The following is a 27,169-nucleotide window of genomic DNA, read 5'->3' as shown; positions in this document are numbered from 1 at the left end:
GGGTTCTGAGGGGGGCAGTCAGAGGGTGGGCGGGAGTGATTGGGGGCGGGGCAGGGCAGGGGCGGGGCTAGAGCAGGCCTCCTCCGCCCTGTGTCCTCTTTTTTGACTGTGCAAATATAGTAACCCTATCTAAACCCAGATCCCAACGGAAGCATTGCCTTCGCTATGAAGGGAGGTTCACGGGCAGCATGTAATGGAGGCTGGGGGAGACTAGGCCTCCCAAACCTGTGCTAATGCTCCCTGCAGCTCCTCCGGACAGCCAGAGTTCGGGCAGCTCCTCCAGGCAGGTAGGCCAGTGTACGGGCCAGGGCTCAGGGCGGCTCAGGAGGGGCTCCTCCGGCCATGGTTGGGGCTCAGGACTCCTCAGGCCCCGGTGGGCGAAAGCAGGGTACGTGGGGGTGGAGCTTCAGGCAAAAGGGGCGGGGCAGGGGGCTAGCCTCCCTGAATGGGGTGGGGGGAAAGGGATCAGATGCTGCCCATGGGGAGGTTATAACACAGATGCCATCATAGCCATTACGCTAGGGGCTGCCAATCCCTGGTGCTGAGACAGCGGGATATACCAGGGTGGTCTCCCTCACGGCAGTGCACGTAGGGTGACCAGATGTCCCGATTTTATAGGGACAGTCCTGATCTTTGCATCTTTTTCTTATATAGGCTCCAATTACCCCCCACCCCATGTCCCGATTTTTCACATTTGCTATCTGGTCACCCTAAGTGCACGTTAAGCTCCAATTACATTACAGGTTACACTTCAGGCTCCATTCAGCCTCTGCTGAGGGGTTGAGGTATTAGATTCCCATCAGTCAGTCAGGGTGCACAGTGCCCACCCTCCCCAGCGATCCTTCCCCCAGATTAACACCATCCCTATCAGCACAGCACCCAACAACACCCAGGGCTTCGCTCCAGGGACAGCAAGCGAGAGGGACGTCTACCTAGGGCAGTGGTCCCCAACCTTTTCCGTGGGGCGGGTGCCGGATAACTAGCTGCCGAGGACCGTGGCCGCCGGTCAAGCAGCTGCCGAAAAGCTGCCGTGAAGCGGAAACATCAAGAGGCGTCGCCGCCGAAATGCCACCGAAAAACGGTGGCATTTCGGCAGTAGCGCTTCTTGATGTTGCCACTTCTCGGCAGCTTTTTGGCGGCTGCTTGTCTGGCGGCCAGTAGGCGGGCGCCATGGCACCCATGGGCACCATATTGGGGACCCTGACCTAAGGAATGTGACGGCCACCACCACCGTAGTAAGCAAGCACCTGGACATCTTTGGTGTAGATACCCTCAGCCCCGTGAGCCAAGGCAGGGCTGCTCCCCTCCCCTCCATCTGCAATGGGGCACAGAGGCACAGGCTGGATTAAATGTCTTGCCCAAAGGCCTGTGACTGAGCCAGGAATTGAAACCATGTCTCTCGAGTCCCAGGCCAGCTTTCCTACCCATTCCCATCCAGCCACCCTGCGCACCAGAGCGCCGACGTGGAGGTAGGAGACAAACAGAAGAGAAACGCGACTTGGGATCATCTACTGGGCCTGCACCATGCAAAGCTCTTTCCCAAGAGAGCACAGTTTCCCGGCAGCACAGAGCTCATGCACACACCGCTCATTATACCTCATTCTGTGACAATGGCTCTCCCCAGTGTGTAATTCCCCTACAGACACAGGATATGTCTACACCAGGGGTGGGAAAACTACGGCCCACGGGCCACATCCAGCCCACGGGACCCTCCTGCCCGGCCCCTGAGCTCCTGGCCCGGGAGGCCAGCCCCCGGCCCCTCCCCTGCTGTCCCCTCTCCCCCGCAGCCTCAGCTTGCTCGCTCCGCCGCCGGCGCAATGCTCTGGGTGGCAGGGCTGCGATCTCTTGCCGGGCAGCGCAGCTGCAGAACTGCGGCCTGACCTGGTGCTCTGTGCTGCGCCGTGCGTGGCTGGCTCCAGCCGGGCGGCGCGGCTGCTTGTCTTGGTGCAGCTGTGCGGCCAGCCACTGGTGCTCCAGGCAGCGTGGTAAGGTGACAGCGAGCTGTGGGGGGTTGGATAGAGGGCAGGGGAGTTTGGGGTGCTGGTCAGGTGGCAGGGGTGTGGATAGGGGTTGGGGCAGTCAGAGGGTGGGGAACAGGGGGGTTGAATGGGTGTGCAGGGCTCCCAGGGGGCAGTCAGGAATGAGGGGGGGTTGGATGGGGCAGTGGGGGCAGTCAGGTGCAGGGGTTCCAGGGGCGCTCAGGGAGAAGGGGTGGTTGGATGGGGCAGGGGTCCTGGCGGGGGGAGGAGCATTCAGGAATGAGAAGAGGGTTGGGTGGGAGATCCGGGGGCGGTCAGGAGACAGGGAGCGGGGGGGCGGGGGCAGAGCTGGGCCATGCCTGGCTGTTTAGGGAGGCACAGCCTCCCCTAACCGGCCCTCCATACAATTTCCGAAACCCGATGCAGCCCTCAGGCCAAAAAAGTTTGCTCACCCCTGGTCTACACTATGGAGCCTCTCCCAGGTTAGCAACTCCAGCCTAGCTGTGCTGGCAGAACTCTACAGCCTACACTGACGGAAGGGGTTTTTCCATTGGTGTAGGAACACCAGTCCCTGAATGAGGGTCGCTACACTGAGGGAAGCATTCTTCCATCAACACAGTTTCATCTACACTAGGGATTAGATCGGCACACCCCTCACTGATATAGCTGTGTCATCCTAACTTAAGCGTAGGCCAAGCCCCACACTCGGGTCTGGAGAAGACCAGAAACCAAAGGATCTGGAGTAGCTCCCAACGTACCCTAAACTGCAGGACAGAGTCCAGATTTTTCAGCAGCAGCTAGTGTGTTTGGGAGCCCCTGGGTTTTTTTGGAGCTCACCCTGGGCACCTTAAGGCATCTCCAGGATCGGGCACCCGAAGCCAGTGGTGATGAAGATTGGGCTCTGTACTCATGCAGCAAAAGGGTTCTTAAGACTCATAATCCAGGAGGTGTTGTCCTGACCAGGGAAGGCTCAGCTTGGCTTCCACCCATCATGAGAACTCCATGCAAGTGTGAGTAACGGAGAAGCTTGGCCCCAAGGTCCACAGCTACTTGTACAGCTCTAGTCCCATGCCTGACTGTGCAGAGTTCAAGGGGATCAGACTTCAGGAAATGTCATCGGCAAGTCAGGTGCACTGGGAAGAAGACGAACAATCCTCCAGTAGAGGAAATGCCCAGGGAAATCCAATGACATGGGCTGGGTCTCAATTAGGCCATAATGAGAATTCTGCTAAAAAACAAGCAGCAGCAAACGGCCCTGGCTATACAGGGAAAATGCATCACGTAACTAAAACACGTAATGTGTACTGAGGATGGCAGATGTATTTCTGAAACATAGCCACCGAGCTACAATCAGCTGGCACATTTCAATACAAAACATGTCTGTCACAGTCCATGATCCAAAAGAGACTGCATTTCGCTTGGTGGGAGGTAAAACAGTTGGGGCAGTGTGGCCTAGTAGAAAGAGCACTGAACTAGTACTCAGAAGATCTGGTTTCTATTCCCAGCTCTGCTACAGGCCTGCTGGGTGAATTTGGGCAAATCAATGCCCCTCAGTGCCTCAGTTTCCCCATATGTAAAATGAGGATAGCGACCTTCTTTGTAAAGTGCTTTGAGATCTGCAGATGAAAAGCACCTAGAGAGCTACGTAATATTACTAGGAACAGCAGCCACATGGTGCATTTTCCCTAGTATAGACAGACCAGCCTGGTGTGGCTTCATGATTCGTCCTCAAAGATACCAGGTTCTTGGCAATTAAAACACAAGAGTGAGACAATCAGACAATGACTATCATTAAGCATTTCATCCCTGCAGACTGAATTAAGGCAGTCGAAACAGCAAAACTTTTGGGCCTATTAGCTAAGAGAAAAGAAGATATGAAGGAAAGGATACCACAAGGGGAAAAGCTGAACCATTAATAAATGAGGAGGGGGGAGAACATGGCTCGGTCGCTGAACTCCTTCAAACTTCAAAGTCTTCATCTAGAGATAGTCTGGACAATTAGGGTTTAAGAAAAGCTATGTAAAAATAGTGAGTGAGGAGAGGATACAACTGGGAAACTCAGAATATCTAAAGTCAGCCACACTGGATAATGCCCATCCGAAAACTAAAGGGAACTGGCTGACGAGCCTGTTGAACTGCTAACAAATGTAGTACTGATCTTCGAAAAGAGTGATACTGACTATTACAGTCTTAAGTCTAATTTCTAACAGCTAGAGGGTAAAGGAAAGCATGCCAAACACAAGAGTGTTGGTGGTTGAGAGATATAAAGTCCTAACTAAATGGTATTCATCCTAGCTATTCACATGCCACTTCTCTACAAATCTGCCATCACAACAGTCCGTATAAACCAGAGGGCATTTGCTAACAGTCTCCACATTTGACTGGGTCCTTTGTGAAGGGCCCTCAGCCCCGTTCCCCCATCCATCTCAGTCTTTGACTTTCATGGCATGATATAAAGCCCATCTTTTTTATCCGGTCACATAGGGAGACGAGAATGGAGGGATTTTTGCTTTACCTGGGGCATTTAAAGTCGACACCCTTCAGCAGAACCGCAGATTTGTTTAAGTGTACAAGGGGAAGATGTCAGAAACTTATATCCGTGGATTAGTCCCATCTTTTCCAACCAAACTGGAGCGAGTTAGCAGATGCACGAGTTGCAATAAGGACAGACAGTTCCTCTCAGCTAATATACACCAGTCAGAAAGTGCCCAGCTTGACACTCCGATCCCGGGAAGTCTGTAGGGCTGGCAGCTAGACCACCTGTGTGTGTGTGTGTCAAGTGAGCACCTCTCATCTGGACTGAGTGGGTAATGGCTACGCTGCAAGTGAAAGTGTGATTGAAGCACAGGTAGCCATACCTGTGCCGGCTCTAAATCTAGTTAGCACAGGAAGCAACGGGAGCGTAGCTATGGTAAGATGAGTTTCAGCACGGACTAGCAACCAGAGTTTATATCCAGGGTCCCTGGCAGGCTTGGACTCTGGTTGCTAGCCCGTGTCGCTATACCTAGATTAAAGCTTGCCCGTTTATCTGTACTATGATCTCACCTTCATGAGCAGCATAGACATAATCTGGGAGAGTCTAGAGACACAAGACCCCCGGGAGGCCAGTTATACAATCACTTTTCAAGGAAGAATTGCTCTTTAAGACGTGTGTATGGAGCCAGTGGCAGAGTTGGGGAGAGACCCCCCCACCACGACCACCTCCTGACTCACACTGCTGAGTCTTAACCCCCCCGCCCACCCACCAGCCATGGTCCCTCCCTGTACTGTGATTTGCAGAGAAAAAGAGACAGTACATTTGTCTGTGAATCTCAGAACAGGCACAAAGGAAAGACAGTTTGCCTGAACCCTGCAGCCCAGCTGATACAGTGAAATCTGACCTGGCCCTGGCAAGCAGCATGTTGTACAGCAGGTGCCCACACCGGAGGGAGGAGTTCTCACAGACCACCCTCATTCCATCCCCTACCCAGCACACACAACTCACCGAAACAGACTTTACTAGACCCTGACCAATTTACTCCCGCATTTTACTCATTCTTACCAAGAAACACTCCTGTTTTTCTTAAATCTTATGATTCTCCCACAAGCAAACACCTCGCTCCGCCCAAGCTTCAAACAGTGACTACATACAGCAGCAGCTTAGATTTACCATTGCAGGCTCCCTTCCCTGTTGCATCTCCATTCACTCGGCTCTCTCTCACAGCTTCCCCAGATGCTCACAACCTGCATTTGCGGATACAATTCTCAGCCTGGGAGACTTGAAGGGATTTCATAAATACACAGACACCACAACCCCTCCCTCTCCTCCCATCAGCTCAGCACTGGAGGCAGACACAGCCTGTGGGGTTGCCTCGTTGTTCAAACTCTCAGAGCACGCCCAAGGTTCAGCCCATGTTGCTCTGTACTGTATCTGACAATACGAGCATTTTTTCTTTTTAAACAGATCTCGACAAGCAGGAGGTGAAGGCAGCCAGAGCAACCCTCTGACTAGAGACGTAGCTGCACAGCGGCAGGGCTCTTTATAACCCACTTCACCGTGTTAAAACGTACAAAGGAAAACAAATAAAACAAAGCCACAGTGGTACCCAGAGCCGACTTCCCGTCCGCAGGATCTCGCTGGAAGCTCCTCAGTGGCTCACAGGACCCTCCCCTTCAGCGGAGGCAGGCAAAGTGAACCCAGCCCAGCAAAGATGCAGGCAGGTCCCTATGCAGCGAAGGAGCCCTTCCCTCGGCCAGGAAGAGCACTTGCCACTATCCCAGTTGGCAGGGATGCCCCGAGCATGCAGCCCCTTGGCAAGCGACCAGTAGAGCCGTGGCTCTGACATGCCCTTTAGAACCCAGAACCGACTGCCTGCCTGCTTCCATCACAGCAGCCACCTGCACGGACAGGCCCCCTTGCTCTCCTTCCCCAGCCCTCTCCTCCCTGGCTCCCAGTCCATGCTAGCTGTTAAATTCATACCAGCCAGAAACTGCAGCTAGCAAATCCAGCCCCTCGACACACCCAGCACCACCCACTCACAGGGAAAGATCTGGCACACCACAGATCCTCAGGACTGGCTGCCGGATGCTCTCCCCACAACAGCTTCCCTTCAGGGGGGTCTAGCATTCATCCAAATCAGTGGAGGAGCTGGAGGAGCAGAGGAATTTTCTAACTTCTCCCCAACTATATGCTCTGAAAGCTCAGACACCGGTCACCAAGGCCAATGGGGTCAAACAGACCACGTCGGACCCTTTAGGAAGCCAGTCACGACACCTGGGCTAACTCCCAACTTACCTAGGAGAAGAGAGGCCTAGCAGGCCAAGGGAGGAGGCAGCGAGTGACAACTGGGTCCCAGTTACCTCTGTGGGGCTAGGTGGGGCAGGACCATGGCAGGGGAAGCAGGAAAAACAGGGTATGGAGGGGAAGCTGCTAGAGGAAACGGTGGTGGGACTAGACTAAGCTCCACAGGCAGCAACTGCCTTTTTCTTGTGTGTTTGCACAGCACCTAGCACAGCAGAGCCCTGGCCCGTGACTGGGACCCCGGGTACTATCAGTAATATGAGAAAGAGACCAAGAGAAGGAAGTGGTTGGGCAGAGCTACCCCAGAGACCATGGAGGAGCCCTCCTAGCTCCCATGTTTAAATGGAACGTTCTACTTGCCCAAGCCAGAGAGCGAGCCACACAGGGAGGCTAGGGGAAGGGCGCTGCTGGAGAACAAGGAGCTGGTGCCAGGGGAGCGAGGCTACTGGGCGTAGCAGAGGGACAGGCTGCCTGGCAGCCGCAACAGGAGGCTGTCCAAAGGGAAGCAGTAAGCCACAGAGGTGCTGGAACTAGGGGTGCTGCCGCACCCTCTGGCTTGAAGTGGTTTCCATCATATCCAGGATTTACAGTTTGGTTCAATGGCTCTCAGCACCTCCACTGTACAAATTGTTCCAGCGCCCCTGGTAAGCCAAGAGCCAGCAGCAGAGGAACACTGACAGCTAGCAGCCCACCAGGCCAAGTGGAGGGGGTGGCCACACGGCAGGGAAGGGTGAAAAGGGTCCAAGCTACAGAAGAGCCCAGAGAAGCAGCTGAGCAGGGAGCTGGCATCTGGAGCCCTGGGCACCAGGAGGTTGGGGGAAGCAGTCAGCGGGAATGTCCCATGTGAGCTAGCCCAGGAGTGACCGGGGGAACAGACTCAGATCAGCCTCTTTACTAAGATATTGGTACCACCAAGGAACCTACTGTTCCTGGAAATTCAGGCCACGAGAGTTCAACCTTTTAAAGGAGGTCTTATCCAAACTGATGCAGGACAGCAGTGCCTAGGGCCACAGTATTCTGTGCATTGCTCAGGCAGAAGGATGGCCTAGTGGTTAGGGTGCTCGTCTGGGACTTGAGACCCAGGTTAGATTCTCTGCTCTGCCACAGACGTCCTGTGTGCCCTTCGTGGCCTTACCCTCTCCGTGGCTCAGTTCCCCACCTGTAAAGTGGGAATAACACCATGGCCCCCCACACAGATGTGCTGGGCGGATAAATACAGTGAAGGGTGCAAGCTGCTCAGATACTATGGTAACAGGGGGCAGATAAGCATCTCCGTTAGAGAAAAGCACTTGTCAGCTCATTCTGTAGAGTCAAGGCAAAAAGCTGCATGGTACAATTAGCGCCGTTAGCCTCACCTTCCTAATCATGTGCGCTTCCTCCACCAGAGCTATTTTGGGTGGCCACGCACTGTCTGAATGCATTCAGAGCTCTTTAGCATTCCAGAGAGCATCCAGCAGGACTCAGATACAACCGTCACCCAATGAAACCCTCAGACAGGTTTCACACTCCTCTTTGCAGCCTCATTTGTGATCAAACTTGGCATGACGAGAGCTCCATATCTATTCAGGATTTTCTGTCTCCCAGACCACTACTGTACATGCAGGCCAATGAACCCCAGAATTGGCCAGGGAGTGGGGCAGATGCTCATTATTTCAAGCAAGCTCGTCTCTCTGCCAACATAGGACCCCTAAAAATTAAGGCCCAGAAGGGACTTTCTGATCATCTGGTCTGGCCACCTGCACAACACAGGCCAGAGAATTCCTCCCACGGATTCCTGCATCGAGCCTTAAATTGTGGCCGAGAGTGAGCAGAGCATTTGGAAGACATCCAATCTCAGTTCGAGATGCCCGAGTCATGGAGAATCCATGGTTACTTGTACCAATGGTTTGTCACCCTCACTGTGCCTTGTTTCCAGTTTGAGTGGGTCTATCTTCAATTTCCAGCCACTGGATCTTGGCCTCTCCACTCCAGGTCCCCCCATGATAAGAACCCGCACACAGCAAGGTGTTACTGTGATGCCAGCAGTGTTTCAGCCAGCTACCCTCTGTTAAAGCTTAAAAGATGAAGTACCCAGGAGTCTCCTTGCCTCATGGGGACTGTGTGGACTCCTTCGATCCCCAGGACCCAGGGTCTTCTCCAAGATCGTATCAGTTAAAGTTTGTCTCTCTTCTATTTGTGTTGTGGTAGCACCTATGAGCCCCATTCATGGCCCAGGCCCCCTCTGTGCTAGGCGCTGTACAAACAGCAAACCCTTTAAGGTTGATATTTGATATTCAAGTTAAGATGAATGTCACCATTTTTAAACACCAAGCATTTATCACTATGGAAACAAACAGAGAAACAGCCAAATACCCTCCCAGTTCATACAGTCTCTCAGATAACTGAACCCATCTGCAATATTGCCTTCTATGCAATATTGCCTTCTATGATGAGATAACAGGCTCTGTGGACGAGGGGAAAGCTGTGACGTGTTATTCCTTGACTTTAGCAAAGCTTTTGATACTGTCTCCCACAGTATTCTTGCCGCCAAGTTAAAGAAGTATGGGCTGGATGAATGGACTATAAGGTGGATAGAAAGCTGGCTAGATCATCGGGCTTAATGGGTAGTGATCAATGGCTCCATGTCTAGTTGGCAGCCGGTATCAAGTGGAGTGCCCCAAGGGTCGGTCCTGGGGCCGGTTTTATTCAATATCTTCATTAACAATCTGGAGGATGGCGTGGACTGCACCCTCAGCAAGTCTGCAGATGACACTAAACCGGGAGAAGTGGTAGATACGCTGAAGGGTAGGGATAGGATACAGAGGGACCTAGACAAGTTACAGGATTGGGCCAAAAGAAATCTGATGAGGTTCAATAAGGACAAGTGCAGAGTCCTGCACTTAGGATGGAAGAATTCCATGCACTGCTACAGACTAGGGACCAAATGGCTAAGCAGTAGTTCTGCAGAGAAGGACCCAGGGGTTACAGTGGACGAGAAGATGGATATGAGTCGACAGTGTACCCTTGTTGCCAAGGAGGCTAACGGCATTTTGGGCTGTATAAGAAGGGACATTACCAGAAGATCGAGGGACGTGATCATACCCCTCTAGTCAACATTGGGGAGGCCTCATCTGGAGTACTGTGTCCAGTTTTGGGCCCCACACTACAAGAAGGATGTGGAAAAATTGGAAAGAGTCCAGCAGAGGGCAACAAAAACGATTGGGCGGCTGGAGCATATGACTTATGAGGAGAGGCTAAGGGAACTGGGATTGTTTAGTCTGCAGAAGAGAAGAATGAGGGGGGATCTGATAGCTGCTTTCAACTACCTGAATGGGGCTTCCAAAGAGGATGGATCTAGACTGTTCTCAGTGGTACCAGATGATAGAACAAGGAGCAATGGTCTCAAGTTGCAGTGGGGGAGGTTTAGGTTGGATATTAGGAAAAACTTTTTCACTAGGAGGGTAGTGAAGCACTGGAATGGGTTACCTAGGGAGGTGGTGGAATCTCCTTCTTTAGAGGTTTTTAAGGTCAGGCTTGACAAAGCCCTGGCTGGGATGATTTAGTTGGGGATTGGGTCCTGCTTTGAGCAGGGGGTTGGACTAGATGACCTCCTGAGGTCCCTTCCAACCCTGATATTCTATGATTCTATGAATATCATATGCATGTCATCTTAGCTTTGCCCCATATGGATGCCCAGCTTTTAACATTGTCCAGAAACCTGCTCACACCAGCCATCACAGGTAGTTCCAATATGGGCTATGAATCCTCAAGTTATTACCCACCATACATGGCCCAGAGAGTATACTCCAGTTCACCTACTTGTCATGGGCCACAGACCCCAGCACTTCTGTCACACGCCATACTCTCAACCTGTCACAGCAACAAGCTGCAACAGTCAAGAGCCCATCTAGTTCTCCATACATGGTCCACAACAATATCCTTCTACTCATCCACCATTAGCTAAGAGACCGAATCTACCCATCCATCCTCCATTTGCCAACTGGAAACCTCAGTATACCAGCCACATTCCCCTCACATTGAGCACTGGAGACCAGCCATCCAGATACAACCACATATCCACCTTCATCCAACCCACAGACCTCAAGCCAGGCTAGCACATTACTTATTTACTATGGCGAGAAAGGTGTCAGACTACAATGGTATCACACATGATGTAAATGGCCAGCTAGTCAATGGGTACAGAATGCGATACACGGCATTTTTAGTCCGTGACTTCCAAAGCTCGGACACAAGCCTATCCTCGTGCAACAGGTGGTGGTGGTGGATGGGCGATGTCAGAGTCAAGGCTGCATGTGTAATACATTTGAGAGGTTGGATGAGCTGTGAATATTTACCTTCTCTGAACTCTCCATTCACATGGCTTAAATGCGTGGAGTTTTGGCTGGGGTTTTTCAGTGCGATGTTCCTTGAGCAACATTTTAAAGTTCATGGTGGTTTCGTCTGCTTATTCAAGAAAAGCCAGTTAGGAATTTGACCCTTACAAGATCCCCAGCTTTGCCCCCGCCACCCCCCCATACACACACATCCCCCCAACCCAGTCCCTCCAGTAAACTCTTCCTCACTTCCTGCCCTCCTTTTCCCTGCCTTGCAGAGCTCAAGAGTTCTACAGCCTCCCAGAGCTCCCCAGACTCTGCTCTTCCCACTGGATGGAGTTGGAGCCTTGGAGCAGATTCTGTCCCCTACTCCAACCACTATGCAGTGCCCTAGCAGCTCACGGGGGCTGGTACTGTGCTGCAGCTAGCCAAGGCAGAATTTCCAGACACAGCAGAGGCCACTGCTCCTCACAAGCCCCAGCGTGGGGAATGTGCTAGGGGATAAGCTCAGAGCATCATGCTGTGGGGATTCAGGACTGGGCCACAGCACAGGATGGATTACTGGGGGCTGCTCTAACTTAGGCAAGGACCAAACTAGCTCATGGTACAGCCCAGAAGGCACAAAGCGACCTCTTTCCCACTCCTGCTGGACTGAACCTCCTGGAGGCCTGGCACCAAATCAGACCCAGGGGGCAGGGACCGTCTGTTTGCTCCGTGTTTGTACAGCGCCTAGCACAATGGGATCTGGGGCCAGCACTGGGGCTCCTAGGTGCTACAATCATACAAATAATAGTTTGTGCTGATGGCTAGAGCTAGCACATTATTGACGTACTATATACAGAGAGCAGAATGTGGCCCTTCACACGGCAGCAGATGTGCTGCGCTAAGCTACACGGCAACAGTAAAACACAAAATGGTGGCTGTGCAATAGCCAAGTCATTTGATAATTCAAGTGCCGGTATTCTTAGGTGAGAGAGAGAGAGAGAGAGAGAGAGAGAGAGAGAGAGAGTGTGTGTGTGTAAAACAGATTTCAGAGTGTATGCTTGTGCCGCTCATGGCAGGGCTCTTAGAATTCAATTTATTGGCCACGTGCTGAAGAGATGCCAGGACCCACGGAGAACATGAAGTAATTGCGAATGCCAATACTTCTGATTGTTTTTTTAAGATTTAAAATTACTTTACAGAGAAAATGTAAAAAAAGAGAGAGAGGCCCAAGTAATTTCTAAGCGACAAGGCACAAAAGACACTTTGCTCAAAATTGGGTCTTTTTTAAAAACACAGTGACTAAAATTAAACAAAACCAAGTTATTTCCCCCAACACAGCCTGAGAGGAATCACAAGAACAGAAAGCGAAATACTTTCTCTGTCCAAAGCTTTCAAGGTAGGAGGGGAAAGGCGACCATCTCCCTTGAACACATAAATTGACTGCCTCAGAGCATGTCTGTGGAGAGCAGGCAAGTTAAATAAGCAAAGCAAGAGTTAGTTAGAAGAGCAGTAATATGAAGAAGTCACAGGGGATTGGAGATCATCTCTGGGGCAGGGCGGTTGCTTTCCATTTGGTTTATCAATGGCTATCAACAGCAGGGCTGTGACTCAACTTTCAGTTTGTCAGGAACACTAAAGATAGAAATATCATTAGCACCTCTGTTATCATTAGCAGATTGTTGTCAGAAAGATTCAGGTGCCAGGGGATGGCAGGGCAGGAAATAGGAGAGGTAATGCCTTTTACTAAGCCAAAAAATCTGAAGGGAATCTTTTGCACTGCTAGGTAAAAAAATGGCACTTCTGGGCAACCAGAGAATCTGGTTCTCAGCACCATGAAGAGCAAGAATGCATTGCTATCTAAGGTCCCCCTCACTGCAGTATCTGAGCACTTCACGGTCTTTAGCATATGTACCCTCACGCACCCCTAGGAGCAGGGCAGTGCTGTTTTACAGATGCACAGAGACTAAGTGACTTGCCCAAAGTCCCACAAGGAGTCTGTGGCAGAGAAGGGAATTGCACCAGAATCTCCTGAGCCGCAGGCTGGCACCTTAACCACTAGGCCATCCTGCCTCTGTGCAGTAACAGCAGAGACGTCACAGGTTTCTTGGCTGCAGCAAAACAACCGTTATTATAAACAAGAGGAGGGAAGGTATTTTACTACAAATGAAGAACGTGGAGAAGTCCCACCCTGGAAGACTGCGCCCAGTTGGGGCACCTTGTCTTGCAGGAGGACACCTTCTGGAGGAAGTCCAGAGAAGAGCTTAGAGGTGGGAAGGGTCTGGTAATTTTTTTGATCGACTAAAGAGCCAAAGTCTCTACATTTTGGAGCAGACAAGGCCCCAGGTTGATCAGGGCAGCTGGTTCATCTTGAAATTTACGGAACACAGCAGCCTACCTCCAAGGAGAAGATATCAGAACTAAGCGACACCAGGGACTCCCTCACTCTTCAGCGAGTTCGCCGAGCTCAGGTGACGTTTCCAGACCGACTGTCACCTGGGAGGCGAGAATGGAAGAACCCTTTCAAAGCATGGAGTTCTCTGCCGCTGCCCCCACCCCTCCAAAGCCATACAGGCAAACTGCACCTCCTCTCCAATGCTAATGACTCCTGGGGAGGGCAAGACAAGTTCTACACATGCATGGCTGACGATGGGCCCAGCTCCCTGGAAAGGTCCAGGGTCACTAGGATCAGGAGGGAAGTGGGAGCTTTATTCTCTGCACAGCTTCATTCTGAACACAAAATCACCACATTAAAAGCCAGGCATACCAGCAAGCGCCTGGAACCACCCTTTGCAGCCCAGTCAAGGAGAGAGTATTGACGACAACTGTTTTTAGGCAGATGGAACCTCTAGGACAGGGGTAGGCAACCTATGGCACGCATGCAGAAGGCGGCACACGAGCTGATTTTCAGTGGCACTCACATTGCCCGGGTCCTGGCCACTGGTCCGGGGGGACTCTGCATTTTAATTTAATTTTCAATGAAGCTTCTTAAACATGTTAAAAACCTTATTTACTTTACATACAACAATAGTTTAGTTCTATATTATAGACTTATAGAAAGAGCCCTTCTAAAAATGTTAAAATGTATTACTGGCACGCGAAACCTTAAATCAGAGTGAATAAATGAAGACTCGGCACACCACTTCTGAAAGGTTGCCGACCCCTGCTCTAGGACTTCTCCACAACCATTGTTTAATGCTGCAAGATCCACCGAGATGGAAGAAGGTAGAAAAGCAACAATCAAGATTCTGTTTAACATCACAGATGTCAGGGGCTCAGGCATCACATCCCCAGCCCTCACCCCCTCCAAGTCTTCCTTCCCAACTTCAGCTGGTCCCCATTTCACCCATCTCCTGTGCTATCCCCAGCGCCATCACACCATACTACAGAGCACAGCAGCACTATGCCGACTCTAACTGCTTATTCAGCCACACATCTTGAGCTCCAAAATGAGCTCAGCAAGAGAGGATCGTGCGTGCTGCAAAGCATCCTTCACCCTTGAGTCCCCTCCTCTCTGTCTGCAAAGCCTGGCTAGACATGAGAGTCCTTCACCTTGCAAAGCTAAGTTTGCCAACTGCATCTCAACAGGAGGGCAAGGGAAGTGATAAACACAGATGGAGAGGCAGGCATTCGAGCCCCTTTTGACTACAAGGTGTGCAATGGCAGTAGGCCATCTACTGTTCTCCATTGGGTAGACAATTGCCTTTGCAAGGCCTGGTCTACACAAGAAAACTAGGTCAGTGTAACTGCATTGCTCAGGGCATAGTTATGCCAACCTAAGTCTCTGTGTAGACAGTGCCAGGCTGACAGAAGAATTGGGGAGGTGGAGTACCTACAGCGATGGAAGAACCCCTGCCACTGGATTAGGTAACATCTACACCAAAGCCCTACAGCTATGCCACTGCAATGTTTTAAGTGTAGACAAGCCCTACACCACACCCCAGCTAACAAAATACCAAGATAAGCAAGTAAGCAGACACCAGAAGGCAGCAGCCGTTTGACTGCATCATGTTAGGCCGTTCTGGGGCAAAGGCTGAACTGACACAGCAACGCTCCCCCACAGCTGGGGGCAGGAAATGTTAGTGACATGGACTGTGCACCCAGCCAAGAAAACTGCAAAGAACTGCACTGCCGTCAAGTCAGTCCACAGGAAGGTGACCAGTGGGCTGCCGCAAGCTGCCCCATCCAGGCAGCCTCACACACAGCACAGCTCCAGCAGGCCTCTGGAGGAGGAGCATCAAAGGAAGGTGCTGAATTCAGCCTCTAAGCACCAGCAATCGCCATTGCTATTTATTCCACAACAAGGAGAATACCAGCGGCCGCTCCGCACCAGGGTTCCCCTCCACGGAACTGTGCCCATGGTAGCAACTGTGGGAAGTTTCAGGGGAAAGAAATTCTAGCAGCGACACAGCCGGAGAGAAAAGCAAGATCTGTCCGTGTGACTCTCACACTTAACACTTCCCCTCCCCGAAGGGGACAAGAACTGAAAGGGAGTGAAAGCAGCTCATTGGAGATGGTACCAAAAACAACTTCACAGCATCGCACACTTGGGGGGTGGAGGGGAATCAAAATCCAACAAGGCGACAAGATATTCAGCATCACCACAGCTACATCATCTCCTGCAAGGTAGCCGATCAAAACCAGCAGTAGCGTGTGCAGGGACCAGGAAGAGAAGGCCGTGCAGGGCCTGAGAGGCGTGCAAAGAAATCTTTGGAAGATACACAAAGACAAGTGCTCCAGGAAAGCAGCAAGGAGAAGACAGGGTGGCTAGGGAGGGCCAAGAGCCTCTAGCCTCACCCATCGCCGGTGCTAGGGCAATTAGGACAGAGTGGGAAGAGGTGCATTGAGGCAGCTCTTGGAATGGTCCTGCCCCAGTGAAGGAACATTGGGGCCAGAAAGGGGCAAGTGATGCCCTGTGCTTCCCGCCTCTCCTTGCTGATGGATGTTGCCGTTCCCCGCGCTGTCTACTCCTCGAACGTGGCACTGGCTAGCAGGCTCTTCCCAGACTGAAGACAAGAGGAGGGCTAGCTACTCTCCCCACCTGAAGGTCTAGCACACCCAAGCATGGACCCTTTTCTGAAGCAAGCCACTTGTCTCATGCCACCATGGTGCCCCACAACCAGGCTGCCTGCAGTGTGTGATGCCTTCTCCATCCTTCCAGGGAAGCCCTAACCCAGGCAGAGGTGGTGTGGAGTTGGACCAGCACCATGCTAAGAGGAACACAAATCAGTCCCCAGGGGGAGAGGGTGAAGATGGAGTTGGACCTGCGCCACTAGATCCTAACACACTCGGAAGGGATTAACCCATTGAAATCCTCACCTCTCAGCTGGCTTTCTGCAACCTAGAACAGTGGCTGTCAACCACTCCAGATGACTGTACCCCTGTCAGGGGTCTGATTTGTCTTGCGTACCCCTCAAGTTTCACCTCACTTAAAAACAACTTGCTCACAAAAATCAGACATACAAATGCAAAAGTGTAACAGCCACTAGTACTGAAAAATTGCTTCCTTTCTCATTTTTACCATATAAGTATAAAATAAATCCACTGGAATATAAATATTGTGCTTACATTTCAGTGTATCGTACATAGAGCAGTATAAACAAGTCGTTATCTGTATGAAATTTCAGTTTGTACTGACTTCACTAGTGCTTTTTATGGAGCCTGTTGTAAATCTAGGCAAATCTCTCGATGAGCTGATGTACCCCCAGAAGACCTCTGCGTACCCTCAGGGGTACACATATCCCTGGCTGAGAACCACTGACCCGAACTGCTCAGGAAAAGCAAAATCAGCAGGCGGCTTGAACCAGCCGCAGCCAAGAAAGCTTGGGTGCCTTTTCTGACTCTTCACAGGGGAGAGAAGCAGCAGGAGGTACTAAACACCGAGCTCTTACAGATGCAAAGTACTGGGTTCTAGAGAAGATTGATGGATTACTTGGATTGTCAGCTCTTTGGAGCAGGGGTTGTCTTTCATCTGTGCCTGTACAGCGCCTCGCACAAGGGGGGCCGGTGTCCATGCCTGGGGCTCTGAGGCATTATGGCAACAGCAATAAGAAGAATGGGGAGTCAGACTAGGGCATGGTTTGGAAATTCGGGGAGCCCCGGGGGAGCTCTAGCGATGCTCATTCCCCAGCAATACTACAAGCACTTTCCCTGATTTATGTACGAAGAGGCCAGACAAGGGGATGCTGTTCCATGATGGAGAAAACTAACACACAGGTAGGAATTTGTTTCTGTGCCCACACAGCAGATGGGATCTGACTAGCAACCTCCGGACAGGAAAAGCCACCAACTGCCAAGACTCGCTGATGGGGCAGAGCGGGCTCAAAGCAGGAGCTAAGGCTCAATGCATCTGATACCCAAACCAGTCCCCGTGGCCATGAAGAGATCTCCTCTTTAAGAGAGAGTCTCTCTCGGATTTGTTACAGAAATCCCATGGGCATAGCAGGGACATCAATGCCCCAGATGATCAGATTTGTCCCATCCCAGCATATTAGCCATGTCTTGAGTTATGCTTGGCGGGGGGAGAGGGGAGGCTTTGCTCACTTCAAGCCAGGAATGAAAGCAGAGCCATCCCGCAGCACAGCACCAGGCTGGCTGGCGGCAGTTCTGAACAGAGGTCGGCTTCTCTTACAGAGCCACGCAACGTGAGCCCTGCCAAGGCGATTGACCCTTTCCATCATGGGAAACTGGAGCACAGAATCCCAGCAGCAGCCTCCCCTCCTCCCCAACCACACCACGCAGCAGAGGGCTTGCTATTTCAGGACATCAGACAGAGGCAGTTATCCGCTCAGAGCACAAGATCACCTCCCCCAGAAAGAGCTGGGTGCACAGTTTGGCATTTCCTGCCCTGAAATTGCACTCACCTGGGGGTGGCCAAGCGCTCCACCAAAGCAGCAATCAACGTCACACAGCGGCTCTCGCTCGGGGGAGCCACTTCCCAACCACCCACTACAGGGGCACAGAGCATTACACAGCAGCACTTGGTGTAGCCTCACTACCACAGTCAGCTAGAGGCCTCGGCAGCACCCCATGGCCTGCGGATGAGAGCACACATGAGCCAGCCCTGCTCTCGCAACTTGTCATCACACCCATGACCTGCCATAGCACATGCCCATCAGCCTGCCTGCGTTGGGCAAATGACAGGGGCCTGTCCAACTACCACGCTCAACACAAAGCGCCCCTTGCTGGAGTTGGTCTGCATGTGGCAGGATTAATAACAGCACCGTTGTAATGAGGAATACATTGCAGATGGTGAGGTGTTCAGATACCATGTCCCCCATCACCATAAATATGATGGATTAGATAGTGAGAGAGGTGTATGACGAGGGGAGGAGGATGGGAAAATAGAACTGGTCGACACACAACATTGCACTGAAATAACAAGTGTGAATGAAAACCCATTTCGCTATTTCTGTGTATAGTCTCCCAGGCACTAGTTAAACCAACATTAGAGAGTACACACAACAGCTTGCACCTGTTTGGCTCAAACTACATTTTAAACCAGTTTTTGTTCTACCAGTGCAACCTCTGTGTTCAGACAAGGCCTACATTCTCTGTAGCTACTTTAATTCCACGAATACCCACACAGCTCGCACCAAAATAACTCCATCGGTTTTAAACTCACACTGTTAGTCATTTCAGCGCAAGCCTGTGTGCGCAGCAGCCTCAGACCATTTAAACCCTGATTCTGTTAACACATTTAGCTCAAACACTTGAAAGAAAAGCTCTGCTGAGGATTCAACATGCTGCCCCTTCAATTAATGGCTCAGAGATTTCCCAATCCATGTTTGCAAGTTATCTGAGGTGGCAGGGCAGAGAAGATCAGATATTCCCAAGTAGAAAACCCCCTTTCTTTTAGAAGACAAGGTTTTAGGCTCTCTGTGTGCTGAAGAATCTAATATTTCTTCCCTGGAGAAGATTAAACCAGAACTTTACCGGGGTAAATTGTGCCAGATGAGGACAGTGGCACCAGACATTTGTTCATAACTTTTTAATTATAAATCATATAATCATAATTGTCATTGCCTCCTGCCCCATCTCCAACAGCTGCAGTATCTGCATCAAAGTTTCCGTGCACTTGGCACCTGGGATAAGTGGCCTTAAAACAGGGTCACAGGCTCCAGGGCTCGATCTCTGTTCCTCTCCTCCCAAAATTCCCACCTCTTCAGCTGGACATTGGCAAGGAAGCCAGTCTCTTTTGCAATATGCTGTGGTGACATGAGCCACCAGGGACCTTATGACCCACAGATCCACCCCCGCCCCCCAGACTAATCCTCGCTTCCTCAGCTTCCCCCCACACAGCCATTGTGTACTCAGGCACATCCACGCTCCTCCAAGACGCTGTACTAGCAAGGGGCCAGGAGGTTCACTGAAACCCAGGCTTCTGACAGACAGCAGAAGGACAAAGCCTGAGAACAGACACACCAAGGCACCCCTGTTCCCTCCTCCCCCAGTAGACAGAGGCAAATATCCCAACAAGGGACCAAGGGCAGACACTTTCTCCAGACCTCTCCTGAGACTATCCTGTCTGATCTCTGTGACAAAACAGGATCAGCAGCCTGGTTCTCAGGAACAAGTAAAGCAAGACACGTTCAGACGACAAGTGCAGCAGCAGGAGCCACAGTCTGATCACAGAGGAAACACACAGCTTAGCCTGTATAGAACCGAGACCTGGCTGGACAACACCACCAGTACAGGGCCAGAGCAGCTCAGGCCAGGGGCTGCTCAACGAGATGAGGAGATGATATGGCCTCATTTAACATCACACGGAGGCACCCCACCAAGGGGGTAGAGCCATCGGAGCCCACACGCCTGCTAAGTGAGTGGTAATCGGACCACTCCAAGAAGTTCACTGGCTTCCTTAGCAGAACAATGACAGCTGCTGTCCAGCCTGGCACTGGAGTCTCTGACATTAGTCAGCTTGAGAGGCTCCAATAATACCCATGCAGATAACATGATCTCATGTCAGTCATGAAAACCTTAAAGTTCTCTCACGTGGTCTTTGGTGCCATCTTAGACTTGATGTCCAGCCTAAGCAGACACATCTCCACCTCCTCAACTTCCTCCCCTCTGGAAAGTGGGACAACTGGGACGGTCTTCACTAAAGATGTCCTCTTAGCAAATTTCAGTCAACTACCATCCACACCTTGATAAACTAGCCCCAAACACTCTGAGATAAGGAGCGGGGACAGGAGATGAGCACTAATGGCATAGAATCCAGAGCAAATCCAACTGACTACAACACAGAGCGTTCCTATAACCCCGTCACAGTGAAACCTTCACCAGCACTGGGTGCATCTTACTGTCATTCACACCCACGCTGCATAGGCATAAACCACCACCAGAATCAAGTGTAAGTGACACAAGGCAGTGGAAAATCAGGCCTATCCGTGTCTGCAATTTGCCAAGCCAGCTGTTCCAGAACTCACTATCTCTACTTCATGGAAGAGATTTACTCTATCCAGGGCAGAGTGAGCTGCTGGTGGCAGGGGCATAAGGCAACCTTGTCAGAGCTGGGGAGAGAAGACCTAGCAGACATCCTGAAAGCAACTGAAGCCCAAACCCCACCCGTGAAATCCATGACTGAGAGAAGTCCAGTGACAAGTCCCAAGATCATTGCCCTTGAACATGGCAACTGACCAGCCCGCTGGAACAAAGCAGTCCAGCCTCTGCTCCAGAATCCTTCTCTTGGTGCAAACCATCTTTTCAGCTTCCTGCCTTGAACTGTCCCTTTAAAAGACCCATTATTGAGAAAGAGGTGGCAGCTCAGTGATACCTGGTCTCTACCAATACTCTAGCCCCCTCCCAATTTAGACTCAAAAACAGAATAAGGTACGTACAGAAGCAGGTCAGATAGGAGACATCCAAAAGCTGAAAATCTCCCAGGATTGTTGGATCTGTTGCTAACAGACACCATTGACCATGAAGCCCCAAGGGCTCACCTACAGGGATGAGTGGAGTTATGGTAAGCTGGCTTCACTCATTCTTCTCAGATAAAGCCCAAAGAATTGAGAGAGGCATCCACAACAAGCCCGCCGGGTTCCTAGCCCTACTGTCACTAGGAGACACTAAGGGCTTTGATGGTGGATCACCTCTGTCTACTATGGTATTCTTACAGTTTCCTCGGAAGCATCTGGCATGGGTCACTGCTAGAGATGGGACTTTGGACAAGATGGACCTTGGGTCTGTTCCAGAATGGCAATGCCTCTGTTCCTACACAGATGTCGCTGGCTCTCCGTTTCATTTCCATCAAATGCCAACAATGCCCCAATGGAGATGCCCCAGTGCCCAAGGAGACATGGGTTAAAAGCACCCAAATCAAGTCTAAGGGACAGTGCCCCTTTAAAAGTCACACTGCCATCTGAAAGCAGTTCACCTCCATGGTTTCATGTTGTATTTAATACCACCTGGGAGAGGGTGGGGAATAATTTTTTCTCTTCTAGTCCTGTCTTACCATGTGCCTTCGCCAACACTGTGTGTCCAGTCAGTTTCACCCTAGTGTCTGTGCAGCTAGCCTGGATCCCTGTTTGCCTGTGGGAGGATTTCACACAGCAACATGGGAGAGAACCCACTTGAATTCAGTACAGAAAAAGAGGGTGGAAAAAGCCACCAAAACTGGTAAGAAAATTCAGGGCCAGATGGAGCCCCCAGACCCCTGCTCTCACTGCGGAGAGGGGCTGTATTCCCCGGAGGCTCTAGTCAGCAGGAAGGGGGCACGATGAGAACATGACAGGACACCCCAGTGCAGAAACCACTGAAGCAGTGTGCCCCCCAGAGAAACGCCCCCCCCAGGGAAAGTGTACCCCCCGGCTCTGAGACACCCCCCCCCCGGACAGTGTGCCCTCCCCCCAACAGAAAGCCCCCCACAGCAGTGTGCGCCCCGACAGGAGGGGCCCGCTCAGAGATCCCTGGAGCACTGAGCCCGCCCCACCAAGAGAAAGGGTCCCCCAGGACAGTCTGCCCCCCCGGATAAGAGGGGGCCCTGACTCAGAGACGCTCGGAGCAGCGTGCCCCCCGAGAGAAAAGGCCCACCGGGGCAGTCTGCCCCCCCAATAAGAGGGGGCCCCCGGCTCAGTGCCGCCCACCCGAAAAAAGAGGGACCCCGGTCGCGATCACTCACCGGCTCTAGGAGATGCGGCGGACGCAAGCGCCAGCTGAGCAGCTCCCCGCCTGACTCCGCATCGCCGCAGCGCCGGCCGGCCGGCCGAGCCCCGCCTCCGGCCCCAGCCCCGCCCCCTCCGCCTCTAGCCACGCCCCCGTCTGACTACACGATCGGCTTACACCGCGCCCTGCTCCCCTAAGCCCCGCCCCCTGCATCTTATCAGCGCATAGCCCCACCCCTATCCCTCCCTGCCTTCTAGGTCGAATAGCCCCTTTCTATACTACCCCCCCTCCTTGAAACCACAGGGCCCTGCAGCACTGGGGGATAGCTCCCTCCCAGCCTACAAGCCCCAGCCTGAGGACTTGTCCCAACTGCACCTCAGTCAGGGAAGGGCAGGCCCTGTTCCACTCCTGTTAACAAGCCTTATGTCCCATGTAGCCATCCCCTTTGTGACCCTCCATTCCTCTCTCCAGGGGCAGGGTGATGGACTGTGGACCCAACCTGTTGGTGATTTTTTTAAATTCATATTTAAAAACGCAGACAGTGTCTCCTGATTTCTCAGCCCCCTCCCCCCCCCACTTCCCTACCAGCTAGTAAGCTGGGGCTGTGGGGGATGGCAGCCCCACGGAGAGGGGCAGGCAAAGTCCAGGGCCCGCAAAGTCCAGAGGAGGAGTGGTGCCCTACTTCCCCTTTGCAAGGGCCAGTGTGGGGGACCAAGAGCTCCACCAGAAGTCTAAGTGAGAGCTTGAGTTTTGCCCCTCCCCAGGAGGGGACAGCAAAAGAAGCAAAGACCCTATCTGTTCCCTTCCAAGGGAAGGAAGCATGAAGGCCAGAGGTGACCAATGGCCCATACAGTCTCCACCACACCCAGGGCAGATGAGAGCCATTGAGGGGGCTGATAAGGAGGGTGTTTCCCCTCTCTGTACTGCACTCTTCACCCGCTAAAGGGAAGCCTGGCTGAATGTGCAGCCTGCTGGGTCATTTCAATCCTCCTCCCAGTGCATGTGGCATGACCCCAGGAAGGGGAGCACCACCAGCTGCACAGCAGCATATTAGCTTTTTAGGGATGGAAGATCAGGCCATCAGCCACTGGTAAAATTCCCATGTCTGGGCCTAGATTGATGGGTCTGGCCTGAGCCCTTCCCCAAGTATGATACCCCAGGCTGACATGCTTGCAGGCTCCTCTCCAAAGGTCTGTCAGGGTTGAAATGTAATTTGCAAACACCCAGACACGCCCTTTCCCCGCACATTCATATTCATCCACAATATGTAACATAAATACCCCAACCAATCCCCTAGTTCTAATGTGCCATGTTTTGCTAGGGGACCAAGTAACAAGGGATACTGAATTCCCAGGAACTAGCTGTCTATTTTGGGTACTTAGCTGGCCTCCATTACCGGTAATATCTGAGCACTTCACAAACTTTAATGCGTTAAAGTGTGTATTAATGTGTGGCAGGGAAGTACTGTTATTCCCATTGTTGGATGCAGTGTTGTTGTAGCCGTGTCAGTCCCAGGATATTAAAAAGACAAGGAAAACCTCTTACTGGATCATTATTATGGGAATAATAGAGACAAGGTGGGTGAAGTAATATCTTGTATTGGATCAACTTCAGTTGGTGAGAGAGATAAACTGTTGAGCTACACAGAACTCTGTTTCAGGAAGAGGATCTTGTCTCTCTCACCAACAGAAGCTGGTCCAATAAAATATATTACTTCACACACCTTGTCTTTCTATTATTCCCATTATACAGCTGGGAAACACAGGGAGGCTAAATTACTTACCCAAGGTCACACAAAATCTGTGGCAGAGCAGAGAACTGAATTCAAGTCTCTCAAATTCTAGGTTAGTGCCCTAACCATCGGGCCATACTGCTTCTCTAAGCATGGCACCTCCTTCTTTCCCCAGCTCTGCTAATAGTTCCTGTTGAGTCTCTCTCTTCTTTGAAGGTAACAACATATTAGACAATCACAAAAAAACCATGCTGAGAAACAGGGGCAGAAAGAGAAATAAATGGAACACAGTGGTATATAGAGAAAGTATGGTCATTCCCCCTCCCCTTTTTACCTTATACATATCAGGATTGTCAAGTCTTCCGTTCCCTAGTTCTGCTAGAGGACTTCTTGGAGTCTCAGAGATGTGCTCCCACACTTCAGCTGGGGTGGGGCAGAGGTGTTGAATCAACTATAGCCTTTCTCCAAAATGGCCATTGGACACTGGTGTGAACAAAACCATACAACAGGATTTTAACAGTATGACTAAAATATGCCTTCCCCTCTTAGTTGCTCAGACTTCAGCCTTTTGTCTACTTTCACTAGTTCCCACTTGCCAGAGTATTCCAGGGTAGACAAGACCTGAATTTCATATGTAAGAAAAACAGCAACACCAACCTGTCACAGCTTATTATTGTTATCTATTATTTGTATTACCGTAGCACTGAGGAGCCCTTGTCATGGACCAGGACTCCACTGTGTAGACACCTACCACAAGGGGATCCTGAACCTGAGAATGGTTCGGTACCACTGTAATATAAAATAAAATAGTAATAATGGCACAGTCCTAGGGCAAAAATTGTCAAAGCGCCTAAAACACTTAGAAGCGTAAAAAAAAGTGCATTTGCAAAAGTGACTTAGACAGGTAGGACCATAAGTCTTTCTTGAAGTCAGTGGGGCTCAGGCTATTTGGTCTTTTTGAAAATGTTATCCCTAACCTTTTTTATCTTTGCCCGTCACCTTTAAAATACAAGTTTTAATAAGTTGCTCACCACAAGGTGGCACCGTTTCTTTGATCTTCACACTAAAACTCCCAGCATTGGACTCAATCCTAAAACAAATAGCAGGGATTATGTACTATCAGCTTAAACTGTGTCTATCAGCCGGGAGCTCAAGGGCCGGGCAGGACGGTCCCGTGGGCCGGATGTGGCCCGCGGGCCATAGTTTGCCCACCTCTGCCTTATTTTCTGATGCTTACAAACTGATTGTTTGATTATTTGTTCCATTATCTTTCCAAATACCAAAGTGAAGCTGACTGGTCTATAATTCCTTGAGTTGTCCTTATTGTCCTTTTTATAGATAGGTATTATATTTGCCCTTTTCCAGTCTTCTGGGATTTCGCCTGTCCTCCACAAGTTCTCAAAGATAATTGCTAATGGCTCAGAGACCTCTTCTGCCAGTTCCTTAAGTATTCTAGGATGTATTTCATCAGGCTCTGCCAACTTGAAGACATCTAACTTCCTAAGGGCTTGTCTACACTTGAAATGCTTCACTGATGGGAGGGGTTCTCCTGTGGGCATATAATCCACCTCCCACAGGTTCATCAACAAAACAGTGGAGGCGTACACAGTGCAATGCGCCTTCTGCCAACAAAACTCTCTTGCTTTGCTGACAAAATAAAATCACCTCGACAAGAGGCGTAGAGCTTTTTGCAGCAAAGTTATATCAACAAAGTGTCAGTGTAGACACTGCACTTGGTTATGTCGCTGTAAATGGCCTCCATGAGATGTCCCACAATGTCCATCCTGACCGGTCTGGTCAGCACTTTGAACTCCGGTGCCCTGCACCCAGTACACAGGCATCCGTCCCTTTAAAGGCCTGGGAATTTTTGAAATTCCACTTCCTATTTGCTTGGCGTAAACAGCTCACATCACCTCTTTCCTGCTGACCATGGAGGCTCCACGCGGCAAACGCTCTCCCGCTTGGAGCACACCTGAGTTGTTGGATTTGCTGGCACTGTGGGGAGAGAAGGCTGTGCAGTGCCTGTTCCGCTCCTGCCTTAGGAACTTTGGTACCTACCTGCAGATTTCTCATGGCATGTTGGAGAAGGGCTAGAAATGGGACACCCATCAGTGCCATGCAAAGCTAAAGGAGCTGAGGCAGGCTTACTAGGAGGCAAGGGAGTCAAACTGTCACTCTGATGCTGCACCAAAGACCTGCTGCTTCTATTAGGAGCTGGAGGCCGTCCCTGGCAGCGGACCTCACCTCTACCACCAAGAGCCCCGTGGATACTTCAGCGGGGCTGGAGACAGCGGACAGCGGACTCAACCCAGAGGACGAAGTCGTGGACAAGAGGGTGATTTGGAGGAGGATGTGGAGCACACAGCAGAGTCGTCCAGTGATGCAGCAAGACAGGACCTCTTTTCCACTTCGGAAGGGTCTAGCCAATCCCAGCAGTGCATCTCTGGCACGCATGATGCAGGAGAGCAGAGCTCTGGTAAGTGATCTTTTTGAGTTGCTGCTGCTCGGTTATATGAGGTAGAGCTGTCCTTTGCTCTGTATATTCTAGACATGGGTGAAGGGATAGAAATGTACAAGACCTAGGTTCCCTTTAAGGTACGCGCCTGCGTGACCACAAAAGAGGCCAGCAAGGGCCATGCACTTAATTAGCAGAGCCACACAGGCGTACACTCAGGGATGTGGCCACAGGTGGGCCTGGAAGATGGCAGTGGGGTGAGATGAAGAATAGGGGGTAGGTGGAGGCAATGGGGGGTGGTGACTGGGGACTTGGGGCGTGCGGGGCTGCAGCAATTCCCTCAGCCCCAGGGCTGCAGCAGGGTGAGACACCTCTCCCCTCTGAGTCCCGGGGCTGCGGAGGGGCGAGACACCTCCCCCCTCACCCGCCCAATTCCAGGGCTGCAGCAGGGAGAGATGCCTCTCTCTCCCAGGTCAGGGGCTGTGGTGGGGAGAGATGCCTCTCCCCACTCTTTCTGCAGTAGAACCACTCCGGTTTAGCTGGGTTATTCAGAAGGGTAACAGGATTTGGTGCTCCCAGCCCCAATGCTCTGGGCAGCACGGCCCCAGCACCAGCCGCCCTGACTCCCTCCCTGCAGGAGGCAAGCCAGCCAAGGCAGAGCACTTTGGGAACACAGGAGGTGGCCTGGCCTGGGGGTGGAGCATGGGCAGGGCCATGCTAGGCTGTTTGGGAAGGCACAGCCTACCCTTGCCAACGATACCCGCCACCCATGCATGTTCAATATATCTAGATGCATAGGAAAAGATGTTGTCCTATTCAATTACT

At 51.5% G+C, this 27,169-nt stretch overlaps 1 protein-coding gene across 4 annotated transcripts in view; it reads right to left on the bottom strand.

Moving 5' to 3' along the window:
* Positions 1 to 22,240, bottom strand: part of PPFIA4 (PTPRF interacting protein alpha 4) — a 200,136-nt gene extending 177,896 nt beyond the window's left edge. For all 4 annotated transcript variants that reach the window (XM_054028331.1, XM_054028334.1, XM_054028335.1 and 1 more), the window contains exon 1: positions 22,174 to 22,240. The gene's annotated coding sequence lies outside the window, so the exon portion shown is untranslated. The remainder of the gene's footprint in view (positions 1 to 22,173) is intronic.
* Positions 22,241 to 27,169: the final 4,929 nt, after the last annotated feature.

The sequence above is a fragment of the Malaclemys terrapin genome, chromosome 4 (assembly GCF_027887155.1).
Source record: "Malaclemys terrapin pileata isolate rMalTer1 chromosome 4, rMalTer1.hap1, whole genome shotgun sequence".
NCBI lineage: Eukaryota > Metazoa > Chordata > Testudines > Emydidae > Malaclemys > Malaclemys terrapin.
Note: the sequence above shows the minus strand (reverse complement) of the source record. Positions and strands in the feature narration are given on the sequence as shown.